Raw genomic sequence first — 18,741 nt, forward strand, 5'->3', positions numbered from 1 at the left:
AGGAGGTTTTGTGAAGGAGATCTCAGAGGAAGAAAGCTCTGGAGACCCAATTCCACTAATTTCTGGCCTCAGCCCTTCCACAAAGAGGAGCAGGGAAGAGAACTGCAAGCAAGTCGCTGCTGAGAAGCAGAGGAAGAGCAGTACAGAAAAAACAAAGTGTTTTCCTTTCAGGCCCAGCAGCAGGATGGCACCCTGTGTCCCCTGATCCACACCTGACAGCACTAGAATGAAACACAACAACCCTGCAATTAATGTAAACCCACTAATCCAAAACATGAACATAAGCATCTGACTTGGATAGAAAATTACCTACATTCAGCTGACATACATAACATTTTATAGGCCTACTGCATTTTGTAATAATATGCTATTGTGTATTCTGGCTAACCTGATATGTTTGTTGATTCATTTGTTGGTACTCTGTTTTTTAGTAAGTAGATGACTATATAAACATTATTATCACCTTTTTAAGAATTCATTAATCATCCTGCTCACTCTTTTGTTTTTGAATCTTTCCATTTTTTTACTGAAGCAGACAGAGGTAAGGCAAAATTAACAATATTAAAAACTGTTTCCTGTGCTTATTTTTATCAGCTATTTAATTATTTGGTTGTCTGTTGTACTTTGATGTTGTACGTCAATCATTTTTATTTACTAAGCACATGGCTATATCAGAATAGTAATAATTACTAAAACTACTTAAATTACATAAAACCAAGATGGCGCTGCAGACGGCCGCCTCGGGATTACGCTCCGTAGTGCTGTTTGTGTTTTTGTGAATTAACGCTGTTTTCTGCCGTCCCTCTCTGGTAACTTTTACCAGAGAAGAGCTCTTAAACATTGGACTTTCAACTGCTCATACTATTCCACCGCTCCTTATTGACCCTGGAACTTTCCCGGAGTTACTAGTTGGAGGAGCAGCAGCTCTGTTTGGTATCCCTTGGAAACGGCGCAGTGGAGAACGTGCAAGCGCGCTGGTTAAACTGAGACAGTTGGGTTTTCGCACTGCGCTCCCTTCAATTCACCTGGCGGATGTCCGCTCTCTGGCCAACAAAATGGACGAACTGCTGCTCCTCAACAGAACTAACTCGGACTTCTGCAGATCTGCTGCCCTCTGTTTTACTGAATCCTGGCTCACCGAGCGCATCCCGGACAGCGCACTTCACCTACCGGGATTTAATCTCATCCGCGCGGATCGCGAAAGGGACCTCACGAGAAAAACACGGGGAGGCGGACTCTGTTTCTATATAAACGAAGGTTGGTGGACAGATGTCACAGTGTTGAAGAAATTATGCAGTCCTCACCTAGAGACATTATTTATAAACTGTAAACCGTTTTATTCACCGCGTGAGTTTTCCTCGTTTGTTCTGGTCGCTGTTTACATTCCACCTCAGGCCTGTGTTAGTGAGGCGTTACTACACCTGGCCACCAGATAACTAACGTGGAGAAAAAACATCCAGGCTCCTTGCTCATAGTTCTTGGGGACTTTAACAAAGCAAACCTCAGTCATGAATTTCCAAAATACAGACAGCATATTAAGTGTCCCACCAGGGACACTAACACACTGGACCACTGCTACACAACATTAAAGGATGCCTATCGCTCTGTTCCCCGTGCAGCCATTGGACTCTCTGATCAGTGTCTGGTTCATCTTATCCCGACACACAGGCAAAAACTGAAATCTGCTAAACCTGTTGTAAAGACTGAAAAGATGGACCAACGAGTCAAAGCTGGAGTTGCAGGCCTGCTTTGACTGCACTGACTGGAGTGTTTTTGAGGCTGCAGCCACTGACCTGGACGAACTAACTGACACTGTGACATCTTACATCAGTTTTTGTGAGGACGTGTGTGTGCCAATTAAAACCTTCCGCACATACAACAACCAAAAACCCTGGTTCACAGCGAAACTCAGCTTCGTCAGACCAAGGAGGAGGCCTTCAGAAGTGGGGACAGAGTCTTGTACAACCAGGCCAGGAACACGCTGACTAAAGAGGTCAAAGCTGCAAAGAGGTGCTATGCTGAAAACGACCCTGCATCAGTGTGGAGAAGCCTACGGACACTCACAAACTACAAGAGACCATCCCCCAACACGGCTGGTACTCAACGACTGGCAGATGAGCTGAATGGTTTCTACTGTAGGTCTGAAAAGCCCAGAGTCACACCTCTCCCCCACACCAACGCCATCTTCAAAGAGTCACCTTCCCCCTCTGACCTCTCACCTCCACTCAAGATCTGTGAACAGGACGTGAGCCACCTGTTCCAGAGGCAGAAGATCAGGAAGGCTCCTGGACCTGACGGTGTCTCACCATCGTGCCTGAAAATCTGTGCGGACCAGCTGGCCCCCATCTTCCCTCAGATCATCAACAAATCACTGGAGCTGTGTGAAGTTCCCTCCTGCTTCAAACGCTCCACAGTCATCCCGGCCCCAAAAAACCCCTCCATCTCTGGACTAAATGACTACAGGCCCGTTGCCCTGACATCTGTAGTCATGAAGTCCTTTGAAAGACTGGTGTTGGCCCACCTGAAGGACATTACAGGCCCCCTGCTGGACCCAGTTTGCCTACAGGGCCATATGCAAGGATCCTGTTCGTGGACTTCAGCTCGGCGTTCAACACCATCATCCCGGACATCCTCAGCACCAAACTCACCCAGCTCACTGTTCCAGCCTCCACCTGTCAGTGGATCACATCCAGCACCCGGACTATCAGCACTGGCGCCCCCACAGTGGTGTGTGCTCTCCCCACTGCTGTTCTCCCTGTACACCAATGACTGCACCTCAGGAGACCCATCTGTCAAACTCCTGAAGTTTGCTGACGACACAACGGTCATCGGCCTCATCTGGGACGGTGATGAGTCAGCCTACAGACGGGAGGTTGATCAGCTGGCTCTCTGGTGCGGTCAGAACAACCTGGAGCGTAACACGCTCAAAACTGTGGTCTGCTGTGGAATCCTTCAGGTTTCTGGGATCCACTATATCCCAGGACCTGAAGTGGGAGTCCAACACTGACACTATCATCAAGAAGGCCCAGCAGAGGATGTACTTCCTGCGTCAGCTCAGGAAGCTGTCTACACAGCCATCATCCAGTCTGTCCTCTGCACCTTCATCACTGTCTGGTTTGGATCTGGCAGCAAAAAGGACAGGAGCAGACTACAACGGGCAGTCAGGACTGCAGAAAAAATAATCGGTGCCAACCTGCCCTCCATTCAGGACGTATACATTTCCAGAGTAAGGAAATGGGCAGGAAACATCACTGCAGGTCCATCTCACTCGGGCACAACCTGTTCCAGGTCCTCCCCTCTGGTAGGCGCTACAGAGCATTGTACGCCAAAACCAATAGACTCAGGAACAGTTTCTTCCCACAAGCCATCACTCTGATGAACAGCTGATTTCTGACTCACAGTGTCAGGAACAATTCCTGTGCAATAACCCAGTACCTCTGCCTCTAATCAGCACCTGTTTACTGGTTTCCATTATTTATTTATTCACCATTCTCTATTTCAGTACTGTTCATACTATGTCATATTGTGCATACTGTATACCAATACACCTACCTCAGTCATAAGGTCATAGGTTTTATTTATTTATTTTTTCCAGCATCCTTTGCACTATGCTCCATCACACTGTGTACATGTGTACATGTATGCATGTACATGTATGTGTACCTGTATATCATATCCACATCACATCACATCCACCATGTACATAATGAGAATAGTTTACTCTTGCATCCTTTGCACTCTGATCACTGCACTATTTGTCAATATGTCTATATTGTTTTGTTCATATTGTGTATATTAGTGTTGTCTATTCTGTAGTTTGTGACTGATTTTATTTTATTATTATTTTATTATTGTGTTATGGTATTATTATAAGTAAGCACATCGTCAGCAATGTACAATCCTGAGTCAAATTCCTCGTATGTGTACACATCTGGCAATAAAACTGATTCTGATTCTAGATGTTGATCTATTATTGAAACTGAAAAAAGTGTGTTGGCCACACAAAGCAAGAATGAAAGTGCCATTTTAAATGTTGGCTACTGAAAAGACTCCATAATCAAGTGAACCAAATAAAGATTAGGAGACTATGGACTTTGAAGTTGTATACATTAATAAAGAACCATGTCATGGCCTAAAAACTAGTCTGTTAGATTCCAAGAATTATCATTATCACTGTCATATTTTTGAAGTTAGATACTGTGTTCAATAACATGAATACATGTTTAAATATTAGGACCCCACATTCATTGAGTTTGTACAGCCTAAGAATAGGCAAATACTTTTTTTTTTTTTTTTTTTTTCAAAATCAAATGGTCTAGGTCCTGCCTTAAACATTTTTCTGGCAGAGGGTCTATTTTTGATTTTTCCACTAGATAGTGCCATTGTTCAATGATTGTTGGAGTTACAAGCAACTTTGCAAAGTTGAGTTTTGTAAGTAGGCTACTCAGATCCAAAGTATCAGTATCATAATGTAAACATACTTCAAGTAAAAAAAGCTTTTGGAAAAAGCTAAATTGATGATGATGGTAAGTACGTAATTGCAAATACTGTCTATATTTTAATTGTATAGAGTTCCTTCTAAATTGGTAGTTAATAAACTCTTATATTAATCATCTCTTTTATGTTGGCATCCTATTTTCAAACAAAAATGTTTTTTATGGCAATTAAATGTGTTAAAAATGATATTTTGTTGGTTTAGTAATTGATAAAAAGAAAAAAGTCACATGCTGACCTACATCAAAATCTGTATTACAATCTGTATTACAAGTATTACACTATTCCAATGCCTGGTTGGAGAGTATAGCGCCCTACCAGCAAGCTTTTTTAACACTGATAGAAGGTGGCATTTCACCTAATTGATGCCTTGGAGTTATCAGGTCCTACCTGCAGTCTGAGGGATTTCGAGTTATTGGGGATCAACGTTTTAACTGTTACTCCATATTGACATTTTGTCACTGAAATATTCTCTCAAAATTGATTAAAACAACAAATTTTAGACTAGGGTTTCAAAAAAAGAAAACAAGAATGTCCATCCATCGTCAACCGCTTATCCTGCATACAGGGTCGCGGGGGGGCTGGAGCCAATCCCAGCTGACATTGGGCAGTTTTTGTCAATTTCTATTTGAGGAATTTTAAAAACTGGTATTCCATTACTGGAGGATGATTACTGAGTATTTACCCAAACTTCCCTCTGCATGGCTCCATCTTGCAGAACAATTACAATTACTATTACTAAACTTGAGCCAAGATTAGTAAGAAAAATGACCTGACCTTACAGATTTGTCCAAATAAATTATATATGATTTAAATTACAGTAATCTGTATTTGCAGTTTAATACATTTATTTATAAAGAAAAACCTGGATTGGAAATGTTTCTATTCGCCATAGGCGCATCTGTTAAACATTACATCATTTTGAGTCAGATGTCACAGAATGATGACATTCATTAGTAATGATATGCTGTGAAGACAGAGGAGAAGAGATGCTGGATCCAGTTTCTAGTATTTTTGTAATTTGGGACAGGACAAAGACAATGTGTAAGGCTGCCAGTATTTGTTTTGCATTTGAGGCACAATGAGGAGATGGATGGCTTCAATTTGTAGAGACGATCAGGCGATAGCAAAGGCGTAGAATATAGTAACTAAATGTCTTTTGTCAGAGAGCAATTTCATAGTTATTACAAACACAGTACCAATTTTGATTGCAGTTGAAAAAAAGGTAAAAGACTTTCTAAAAATATAACATAACTGTATTCCTTTCTGGTCTATTGATTCTACTGTCATTGGGAGCTCTTCATATTCAATCATGGATCTTACCTGTGTCTGGGTTCACTGTGTGTATCATAATAATCATGTATTTTAAATGTCAGTTCTTGCTCTCACATGTATTCAGTCTAAGCTGGTGTGTCATCCTTATATTGTGTAAATTCTTACACATTGTTACCTTTGGGTAAATTGCGAGTTTTAAGGATGAAGAGGTAAGAGACAAGAGAAATGCTGAAGATAAAAGATTAAGAAGATGTAAAGTAGGAACATTAGCACTTCTAACTGTTCAATCAAAGCTTTGATAAATCGGTTTTGAAGAATGTTGTAGTTATTGTTATTGGACAGGATACTGTATCAGACAGGATTATGTGAAAATAACAATCCAAAGAATTTGTGACAAGAGCTACAGGTCAAGTAATCCCTTCTTGACCTCTAGAAAGCCAATGGTTGTATTCATAGAGTATTAAAACCACACAGCTGCCTTTTGCAGTTCCTCGAATTGCCTGTAGAGTGCATTCACACACCACATAATCAACTGTATGTACTGATGATCACCCAGTCTACGAACATGGGTAACAACATCAGCGCCACGGTCAAAATTACGGTTACTAGGCAATTCCAACATAAGTCTTTTAAACAGTTTAAAAACACCATCTATTTAACACATGCCACTTGACTTCAACCCATGGCACCACCGGTGGATCAATTTCTCCTGTCTGTAAGTAATAAAGCACTTGGCACTGGAGCATAACACACCCCTTTTTCCAATTATTCACAGCACAGCATGTTCACAGGGTATGTTAAACAAAACTGTTTGTCATTTTAGCTGACTGTATTGTAAATATTTTTGCATGAATGGTCAATTTCATCAGTTTTATTCAGACAGAAAAATGAACAGGTGCATGTCACACACTGTGGCCCATATGACTCCCTGTTTAATCACTCCCTTGGCATATACTGCACAGACTGTCACTGAGAGACTCCATAAGTGTCACAAATGAAGAAAAAATGTGTTTTTAGGGCAAAACAATGTCTGCAAGCAAGGCTCTTCTTTCAGTGACATACTGCTGATGTGCACATTGCCTATTCTCATGAGTAGGAAAAGTGACAGATCACCAGGGCAACTGGGCTATTTGAATTTAGATGACATAGTGTCCTAATTATGCACACTCAATGACAGTTACTTACTACCAAACCCTTTGAGGTTTTACACAACGCTGACTCTACAACTTTATAGCATGTGTGTGCATGTGAGTGATTAATCAATCAGCATCTTTCTGCAGAGAGGCATGTCAGGGCGCCACAGGATGTGCAAAGGACTGTATGCTGGTTTGTGCAAAGAGGCTCTTTAACTAACAAATTAATGCAGAGTCCCAGTTGTTTTCAAAGGCCCCTCTGGCCCAAGGGGGGGGGGGGGGGGGGGGGGCACATGAGAAGGCACGCTGTTTATCTTTGGCCTCAATGATCAAGCTTTCTCTAAGAGATCACGGAGGGACGGAGAAAAGGTCAAAGAGATCGACAAAGATAAAGAAAGTGTTTGTTTTTTATGAGAAGGGGACATTTGGATTCAGAGGAGGCTTTCTCTCAAAGTTCATTCTCCCAAAGTAGAGATGCACAATATTTCTGGTCTGATAAACATGTGACATCCTTTGCGCAGCATGCAGCAAGGCAGGAATAACAATGGTAGCTGGAGCGGCACTAAGCTATTAATAGCGAGACTAGCTGAGGAAGAAATAAGGAGTTGGTTATCGCCTGCTCTGAGGACCGCCAGAGGGCACTGGAAGTCTGAAATGAAACATGATGAGGACCCCTCTCCCCCTCCTCTGCCAGTCTACAACCACTCAGACTGCCTAAAGCCACTGGGTGTCAAAGTTTGACGTATGGCTGAATATAGTCTGAAAGCAATATTGCTGAGACGATGCCCACTTAGTGGTGCACATAGGCACATGGGCAACAATGTAGCCATTTCAAGACGTGGACATTTTTTTCTGAGACTTTCAGACCCTTTTAAACGATTCACAATCTTTGCAGACTCCATCAGGGCACAGTCTGTAGGACAACCTTTAAAAGGGCAAAACACCTGCAGGAGGGTTTCCATTGTACACAGAATCACAGCCTGTTGTTAGACACTGTTCTGTTATTGCCAGTCCTCATGTGTGTTATCAAGACATTTCATTGAATTGTGCATTTTACAAAACACAAGAGAAAATATTGTGCACCCTAGCATTTGAGTGGATTTTATAAAAATTGAATGTCCAAGCTCACATAAAAAAAAGCACATGAGTGCTGAAATTTATAATTCATAAGAAAGAGCTATTTGTGTGTTTTTAGCATACTCAAATGGCTGTTCATGTTCACAAATACTGACTGATTCAAGACCATGAAGACTACATCTGAATTCTATTTTAGGTGGAATTTCCCTGCAGGCAGAACAGAGAAGGGAAACTTATTTTAGACAGTTTGAGCCCTTTAGCTCTTTATTAAAGAGGCCAAAAAAGAAATTCTTAAAAGGTTTGAATTTAAGCTCGAGAGATAAATGCAGTTTCACCCTTTGACTTCACTGCACAGTGTACAAAGCAGGAGAAGCCACTTTCCTTTTTTTGCCTGGACTAAATACTCAGTTTAAGACAAATGTGCTCCACAAAAAAGGAGAGGAGATTTTTAGGGCACGAGAGAAAAGAAGCTCTCAGCTCTGGCAGGTTATTCAGTGAGGCCAGAACTTGGCATAGTAACAGCCTGAACGCTGGCAGAACAGTCTCTCTGATGTGTCATGTCTGATGCTTAATGAGTCTAGGTAAAATGTTTGCTGTGAGACAGGGGCAGGGGAACTGATGAAATCCCTACCACCCTGCCTTCAGAAGCAATTACCTCAAAATAAACATTAACCACCAGGCGACGTGTCAAATGCAACGTTGCATTAAGAAATTCCTTGAATATTTCTGTATTCAAAAGAGCATGCTAAAAACTTCAAGGGACATTCAAACATTGCCAGGCCAGAACATTAAACAGCCTGTGTATGCTTATATTAGCCTCTCCTCTGTGAAATGAGGTTACATAATGAATGAATAAAAAAAAAAAGAATAAGCTTGGAATGCAGTGCAATCTCTTATCAGTGGTCTGCCTCCCAAGGTGTCTTTATTTCTGTTTTATTTATTTACAATCCATTCATTATCAGGCCCCATTTGATGGAGACAAAAACAACCAATTACTGTGCAAATAATGTCAGCTGTGGTGGCCTTCCCTTTCATGCCTGATTTGTCTCTGTGTTCGGGCCTCCACGTTCCTTTGTCCTGCCTCCCCTACCAGTTAGTGTCGGCCTGGCTTCCTGGCCCCGGCTACTCCCGCTGTAGTCTCATCTCGGCTTAGTTACATTATATTACATCCTAATGGAATGAGGCCTGCTGACAGACGAGTAGAGACATAGACCCACACCGGACACACACAGCGCAGAGAAAAGCAGAGCAGGAACTCACAGGTACACAGGTCTCTTTAACTTCCCCATGGAATTGCAATGCAGAGGGAAAAAAAACTTTATACTGAAAAAAGGGGTCAACTGTGAGATCCTACACAATGAGAAGGGACTGGGAACGCAAACCTGAATATTAGCCATAGGGCCAGTTATGGCGGTCATGTCAAAAAACTTAAAGCAGTTGTCATCAACAGATGAAGCAGTTGTTGTGACTGGTAAAAACAGTGGAATATTAGGTGGCTATCAGATAACAGAGCTAAAAGCACAGTGAATGCTGGACTTACATCTGCCTGGAGTTTTTTTCTTGGAAATTTGTGAGTTTTATCTCGTAAATTTACAACTTTAATCTCTGAATTTTTTTTTTTTTAGCCCCCTCCTCTTGATCCAAAATTCTACAATCTACCATGGCCCTAATACACTGTCCTACCCTAATACATGTCATAGGTTACAATTTGTCAGGGTTGTTTTTACAAAACACTGCCCTCAAGTGGCCAAAAATCATTATTTATTACAGCTTTAATGAAGAGTCAGAGCTCCTGCAGTGTTGAGGGAGAGTATAAATCTACATTGATCTGATGATGAAATACTGAAGAAAAATCACTATTACGGATTCAAGAATGAGGATAGGACTAAAAAATCCACTGTGCCTCTCGGATTTACCAGAGCTAATTATTCCAATGCTGGAATTGAAATTAGTTTGAGTAATTTCTAAAGGTGTGTGTGTGTGTTGGGAACTGAGGGGGGGGGGGGTGATTGTATTATTGTCTGGCAAGAGACCAGAGAGACGAAAGCACTGAAAACAGAGCCGGTCACTGTGAGTTGGTTGTTCACTGACTAGTCACCCGCCATCAAAGCAATGCAAAGCAATTAAGATAATGATTTGAATGACAAAAACACAAAGCTACCTGTTTGGCATACAATACAAATAACACTACGTTTGCCTATCAGGCCATATGCCAAACAGAGGCCCGGCGGAAACAAAGAACAGAAGTGAGTTGCTCTAGGAAAATCAATCAATTTAAAAAATAAAAAAGGATAGACAAGGTTCCAGTGAAACTCAATTATGCAAACACTTATTCATAGACATTCACTGCTACAATGTACACCCACACTCACCCACACAATGTCATCATAAAGGCAAAATAGTGAAGAGCTGTTGAAGGCGTATGCACTGAATCGAAGGGAAGAATTTTCACAATCTATTAGCATATCAGAGCAAAGTCTTTACTGATGCAGAATGGAAAATTAGATAAACGAAGTGGAGATGAGGAAGATGCAGATCTAAATTCACACCGATGAATATACACACTTCACATATGCACATGCATCTACACCACACTAACAGACTGATTGATTCTTAGCAATGAGTTTTGATGGGACAATTCTCTCGCCGTTCATTTTACAATAAGGCTGGAGATTTCTGGCTGCAGACAGGTCATCATCTTATATCAGAAAATTACCATTTCAATTATTGTGTTAGCAGAGGCAGCTGATGGCTGCAGTATACATCCATCAGCTGCCTTTCTTCTCAGCCCTGTATTCATATACAGTAAAGTGAGGGTCATGGGAAGGGATGGGGAGAGAAATGACAAGGATAATGAATAACTATTACTTTTTAAGACAAAAATTGGGCTGTGAGGATCAGAAATATATTTACTCAGAAAATCTGCCAGAAGTGTGGTTTGAATAAATACATATATAATGTAATGGTATATGATACTGATGGTATGGATGCTATTTATATTACATCACATGGGATGGTTCTGGGAAGCATTGTTTTCATTATATCAACAGAAACATATGTGAAATAGTTGATGTATAAAAAAACACAGCCTGAATGTGAAATATTTGATGTAAAAACATCCTGATCCATTAACATCTACCAGAAACTCCCTGCTGTGAGTGACATGAAAGATTGTAGGATCCCCGAAGCCATGGGGTTTCCCTGCCAGACTAGCAGGGGGTCTTGCAGTGAGCAGTGCACATGCAGGTATCTGGACAGTCATTAAACGCCTAAACAAGAGCGTGGTTTATAGTGCACATGAATGGAAAATACTGAGTAGGCTACTGTAGAGAAAAAAGAGGCAGATGAGACCAAAGGCAGACTTTTTAAAGCTGATACAACATTTTGTATTAATAATCAATCAGACCACATGTAATGTGAGAGGCATCACTTGTGATGAACCCACAGAGAATTATACCCAACTCTGCATGTTTTTGCATCTGCAACCATCTTTAGCTTTTTAGATTTGAGAAGGATGATGTTTTCAAAAGCTCTAAAAAGACCCTGTAGACTGAAGCTGCCTTCAAATGGGGTTGTGTTTACGGTGTTAAAGTTGTCATTTTTTGTGGAGTCTGTCACTTCTGGTGACATTACAGTGAGAAGATAGTGTCCATGTTCATGAGATGCATCTGGACTGCCATAGGCTACGCCATGCTACGCTAAGTGCACAGACAGCCATTGGGAGATTCTGCCAAGACGTTGACTTTTGCCTTACTGCTTGAACTGTAAGCTGCTCACCCCACAGGGAAAACTCTGTTGCGCATGATGATGCTTTCTGCGCTTGTGAGATTAATTGGATCCTTTCATTACTAGTTCAGTCTTGTCCTTGTTACATCTCCCAAAAGGGAGACACAACAGAGATGGAACTGGAGTCTTCCTTGGGAAAAATGTTAAGAATTCAATTGAGACACATGTGAAGCTGTCTCTTTACTGTCTACATCACTTTAAAGAGAAAATCAATTTATATTTGAAACCTACGTTTTAAAAAAAAATTCATTTAGAGGTATCATAAGATTAACTGGATCTTCTCACCATGAAATCACAGTATGTCTGGAATCTTGACCAGGTGAACATCTAAATATCAGTCATGCTATGCTAGAACTTCTTTTTCTATAGAGTAGTAATCAAGGCGTGACAGCAGAGATAATGTATCATCACCAACTCCTGACCTGTACTTGGGTTTGAGAATGGAAGGAGTAAAAAAAAAAACAGAAGCAGATTCACTGCTGAGCAAACCTCATGAATCTCCTTGATTCAGAACGAATACCCTAGTCTTTGTCTGTTGTCGTTGTTTTACCGTGTTATTGTGATCATACAGATGGATAGACAAGTTTTTTTTATTTGTTTTTCGAAATTTGTCACACTGCTGATTTTCAAATGGCTAAAAATATTAGTAGGGGTCAAATTATTAACCTCCATTGAGGAAGAACAAATCAAATCATCAGCTTCAAGACACAAATGTATGCAATACAATACAATGTATGCAATGTTATTACTGTTTTGTTTTAAATTTCAGACCAAAGACAATATTGAGATGTGCGACGTATATTAAACTTAGCCTACATCTCCCTCTCCCTCTCTGAGAGGATCACTGAGGAACCTCTAGGGGTGATCTCAACTGTGTTTTGGAAGGAAGAGATGCATTTAGTCCTAATAGCTGGATCAAAGATATCTTTAAATGACACATCATGAATCCAGATGCTAAAATAAACGTAGTTAGGTTGAAACCTACAGATTCTTCTGTCGGGGAATATTTCATTATGGGCTCATTCTCATTCTATATGTTCCCGTACTAATTTCCTCAGTGCACTGATATGGCAGGCTTCAGCAACATAACTGAGTAATAGCGTGGCCCACAAGGCTCTATGGGAGTATATCTTTGTCTACACAAGCTGTTAGGTAGCTGTGGTGAAGAGAAGAGATAGTAGAGGATGGCAGCTCACTATCACTGTCATCAGGGGCAGGGAGAGGGAATAATAAAAGTACTTCAGCACAATTAAACATGCATGAGGAAAACACATGAAATGAAAGATGAGGGTTCTCTCTCCCTTATTACCCTGACTGAGTATTGTATTTAATGACAGAGAGGAAGAAGATTGTGTTTTATTCTGACTTCAAGAGTGTGTGTGTGTGTGTGTGTGTGTGATTCAACTCCCCATGGGTCCACTGTAGAAAAGACGGCTTATCTAAAAATGTATGCCACATGACAGCTGTTGACATTCAAAACATCAGACAGAAATCCACAGCTGAATAACTCTGCATTATGTTTAGGACCATTCAAGACAGGTGTATTAAAGAGTCTGTGTGTGTGATTCCCACAAGTCCTTTCTTTTCTTTCAGAATTCCTTCTTGAGGAAGAACCACTGTAGTATCTTCATCTAAGTTGTCCATTCTATGACAGGTGATCATACAATCCAAAATATATACACAAAAAAGTGATGTAAACAAAAAAAAAACTGGCACAGAGAGAAATTAGATTAACATGTGTTTTACCAAAGAACAGACATACATACAAAATAATAACGTGCCAGGACAAATGAGTCACGATGCAACTCAAATCAGCAATATTAATCAAAAAGGTTGACGCTGCAGCTATTGTATGCTTTTCGTGTTTATTCAGCCACTGAGCCGGGGGTGATAGTCGCTTTGTCCCTGCCAAGATAAGATCTGTCTAGGTTGATGCAGCTTGTGTGAATAATGCATCAGAGATGATGACCCCTCCCTGACCAAGAGATGGACAGAAATAACACTGACGTCAGCCCAGAGCCTCATGGCACCAGACGGCACGAAGAGAGGATATAGGGGGGATATTAATCCTGCAGTGCTTCTCAGGGATCAGCTACACCTCTCAATCCACCTGTCTCTCCGTCTGGGGGGATGAATCTGTGTCAGACTCTCCCTGTCTCTTGTCTTTTCGTGGTGACGTGACAGGCATCTGTGAACACCAGGGAGCAGAGAGGAGAGGCCACTCACTGGGATGAGATGGGACTGCGGAAAGACTTTTATTTGCCACGTCGGCATTTACAATAATTCAGTGGGCTTTTACATTCGCAAGACTGCCATCTTTCAGCGTGTTATAATATTTCAGCCAATTATAAAATATATCCGAGGGATCAGAATTTTATTATCATATAATTTATTCCAGAGATTATTTTTCCTCCACCTCCATCTGTCTCTTTCTCTCATAACCTTCTTTAGGTCATGCTTACCAACCTTTCCCCCTGTCTTTTACCTCTATAAGGGAAAGGTTATTGTGTGCTTTAGGGTTATAGGGTGTCATTGTTTGAGGTCTGCAAGTAGAGGCTCGCTGTACTCCTCTTATTCAGCCTTCTGTCCAAATTATCATGAGAGCTGTGGCTTCTTGGGATTATCTGCAAGAAAACCCCCCGGGAGTTCTCTCATGTGCTAGCCTCTATGCCAACCTCTGCACTCTTCCAAATACAGCACTGTTGGCCTATACAGACACATTGCAAGGCCGCTCAGCCAACCACAGCCAGCCAGCTTTCATCTCATTCAAGCGCAGGCACAAATCAAATATTTATTCATGACTTATTGAATGACAAAAGAAAAAAAAACATTGTGGCCATGGTCACGCTTTGATTTTCAGCTCTTCCCAGTTTCTTCCAAAAGCTAAACTCATTGTGGATGCACAATAATAACACAAAACAAAACACAGGGACAACAAGTTTCCAGTAAATCTTTACATGATGGCAAGTCAATGTCAGAAATTAATACTAAAAGGGACTATGAGAAGCATCTTTTCAAACCAACAGTTTCAGGTCAGAGGTCAGGATTGTTGGTGAGAGGAGCTTGATATCCTGACAGATTCACTGGAGGCTAATTGAATTTCATTAAGGAAAAAGAGTTGCAGTTGTCGTATTTGTGTTTAGGAGATAGGAATGAGAGTCCCCAGTCTCTCCTCTCCTCTATCCAGTTAAAATAGATATGAATAGATAATTTAAACAGAACAGGTAAGAGGAAGTTTTGTGATATGCTGTCGTCTCAGTCAAAAATATGTTCTCTGTCTTTCTCTCTGGCATTTCCTTTGCCAAGTTTCTTTGCTGAGGGAGGCTTTTCCTATTTCTTTGTTAATGAGAATATTCAAATTTTACACATCTTCTTCTAGGCTGCTAATTCAGCATAATTAAATCCTGCATGTCTGCAGATCTGAAATAGTGGCTCAGACTAAATTTACTCAAGGCAATTTGATATCAAGGTCTTTAATTGCCTCGTTAGTCTAATGTAAATCTATATGATGTAAGTTAATGTATCAAAGTGGATAATCCAGGTTTTCATAAGAATCTCAAAAAGTCGACCATTTCTGGAGGTCATTTTTCTGACCTTTCTGTAAAACTACTTTACCAGTCCATAATAGTCTATGTACTCCGTTGGTCTTAGTTCTTATACTTCCTCTTTACTCTCTCTTTCCTAAATCAGAAATAGTTAGCAGCTTTCCAGCAGGACCAACCAAACAGAAGATCTATCTATATAGATATCAGCTGAACACACATTTTCCCCCTCCTTCTCAGGTCTGAAAGGCTTTAAAATGAAGAGCAGTGGGCGGCAAACACTACTGGAGCATGTAATTTAGAGAGGCTAATCATCACACAAAACCAGATCTCATTCTGCTGACCTTGAAAGCGAATATTAGCCAAAGAAGTTGTGTGTACCTAATCAAGTTTCATATAAAAAGCATGTTGACTGCCACTCTTAGAAAATCATTCATTTCTAATTAATGTTATCCCATTTCAGTTTCAGACATAGCACTCCCATAAATACTGCTGCTGAAGCCATATGTTGTAAATATAATGACTACTAGCCTCATTACCCCACGTAAGGAATAGTCCTTTTACACAAAGCTATTCATTGACCTGTGCAATCACAGTCTGCAAGAGCTTTGAAATCTCTTTAGATGAAAAACAGAAATAAACACAGATTACTCTTTCCCACATCAGGGAGAAGGGATGCGTACAAAATTGAAGTGCATAACTAAGTTGATCTTGATCTGTATTTCTATCAAGGAAAGGAGGAATCAGTTAAAGCAGAATTCAAAAGGAGAGACAGACACAGAGAGAGTTCACTCAGAAAGCTCTCTTTGTGGAGACTCCCTCCCCTGTGCGTGGGGAAAATCAAGCATTAGAGTGTGTGCTGGCATGGCAGAGGAGAGATGAAAGAGTGTCTGACTCCAGTCACCGAGATCTCCTCCTCCTGTGTTTGATCCTGTCTTCCGGTCGGCTGGCTGCCCGAGAACAGCATAGAGAGCCAAGGCCATGGTTAGGGCATTCGCATGGAGGAGAGGACAGAATGGCTTTCATAAGCTACTTGCAAAAACACAAAATCAGTCAGATGTACAAGGGCAGTATTCGTTCATGTATTGGCCTGCACCAGCTGGTAGGCTACAGGATGTTTAGCTCACAATGTCCTACTCATAAAATAATTACAGTATTTTAATTTAATACAGGCTAATTACATGCAAATGCAAAACATACATTCAGCGCTTTCACCAAGAGGTTTTAACAGCTGTGTGCAAAATGATTCCTTATTTACTCTATCCTACTGTCCGTCATTTTAATGTGTAAATGTTTGCTCTGTATAGTGCAGCGTCCATATTATGCTATAGCCTGCTACTTTCTGCTAAAAAATTAGCGTTGCATTTAGATACAAAAATTACCATGGTATGACAGAGACCTGTCAGTCGTGACACAAAATGACAATGATGAATGATTTGCTGCTCACTAGTGAGTAAACTATCTATTTGTCTATAGGGAGTTGTGAATGAGGGAGCAATGTCAGAAACACTGCTAATCACTTTAGCTGCTTGTGTAGCTAAGCCAGAAGACAAAACTCATGTTCATCCCCCAATTTAGAAGTATGATGTTTTCCCAATAAGTTATTATTGCTCACTATTGAGTAAACTATTTAGAGTCTATTACACAAGGAGTAGTGAATGAGTAAGAGGGTGTAATGTCAGACACAGCTAAATATTGGTCTATATGCTGTTTATCCAAGCTCATGTAAATCAGTATGAAACCAGAGCTCAGAACAATCTTATTTATTTAATTCCCCTAGTTTGGAAGTATTTTGATTTTCCAATAAAATATTGTGACACCATGGAGAAGTAGATGTTTGTCAACATTAAAATTTCAGATTGTTTTATTTATTTTCTGGAAATGGCTTCAACATGCTATTTCATCTGTGACCTGAGTGTCTGACGTAGGCTAAAATATGTTGAAAACTGTTGACAGCACTGTTTATAGTTTTCATAAGGAATATTTCTTGTGTCTGGAAAGATAAGTTGCTGTTGCTGCAATTTCTCGCAAAATCTGAACAAACCACATGTTTTTTGGAATTCGGATACGCTGATCCTGAGTTAAACTCAGGCACCCTTGTATCATAAAATTGCATAAATCCACATCTGTTTTTTCAGTGAAATACACAGTATCAGCTGTAAACCATTTCTAGATGATTACTATGGCCCTTCAAGTAACAAATATGACATTTAATGACCATTTAGCTAAAGGACAATGAAACACTGATTGAAAAGGAGAATCCCTAGTCAATAACACTACCAAGAAATAAAGTAATATTCGATTTTAACTTCCTACTTGCAAAAATTGCATGAGGAATTAGACACACACACACACACACACACACACACACACACACACACACACAAACTCTGTAACCCACTTCACCTCCATGGTCAGTAGGATGATGGGAGCAGGGGAGCACAGCAGAGAGGAGGTTATTACAGTGCAGCTGCTGTGGTAATGTACTTTATTTATGACAGGAGCTGGAACATTACTAGCTATCTGCACTCGGAAGCATATCAGCAGAGGCGCCTGGACTAACGACACATGGACAACAACCACCAAACTGTCGCAGGCAATTAAAAAGGAAAGAGTGAGCATATAATGAGGAACTGCGTTTTCTGTTCCAGGTGATTCTGGGTGCTATTCCATGCTTACCGCTTATTTTAGAATTGCAGCACATCAAAACAAATTCCCACAATTCAGGATTTGACAAATACATGTTTGAATGGTCAAATATTTTAATGTGTCTTGACCTATCTTGCCAAATAGTTTCACAACATTAAATTTGAGCTAATTTGAACTGATGTAGGTCCACCAAAATCAGAGATGTATATATTTTTAAATTCCTTTATTTACCGTAAACATTTGTTGGTTCAGTATGTGAATAGCAGAAGTCAAATTCATTTAAACTGATTTTTTTATTTTTTTGCACTAACCTCTTTTGAGTGTCATCATGTTCTATTTTCAGCTGCTGGATGGTTCAGAAATGGGGATGATGCATCCAGTACTTGATCTAGCTACCATAGCTTAGCCCAGTGCAAATCGCTACTCTTCAAAGATGCATTCCAGGATTGTATGTGGTGCTAGTGTTTCTTTAGGACCATGCTCTTGTTGCATGTCTCACAAATGATCTAGTTCTTCTCCTAGTAATATAGAGTGAGGTAAAGGAAAGTGAACAATGAATAATGCACACATTTTTGTTTTATAATAGCTTTTAAGACCCTGCATTTCAAATCAGTCAGCAGATTACAGCCTACATTGTAAATGGCTGGAAAAGACATTTTGCGACGACTATATATATATATATAGTCAATCAAATCAGAATTACTTTGTAGTGCAATTTTGCCTGAATGGTCTTGATTTCATGTTTTACAGTTTAGAACCATGTTGGAAAAAGAGGACACGACAGA

The sequence above is a fragment of the Micropterus salmoides genome, unplaced genomic scaffold (genome assembly GCF_014851395.1).
Source record: "Micropterus salmoides isolate LMB-PRFRI ecotype aquatic unplaced genomic scaffold, ASM1485139v1 Ms_hic_scaffold_8, whole genome shotgun sequence".
Lineage (NCBI taxonomy): Eukaryota > Metazoa > Chordata > Actinopteri > Centrarchiformes > Centrarchidae > Micropterus > Micropterus salmoides.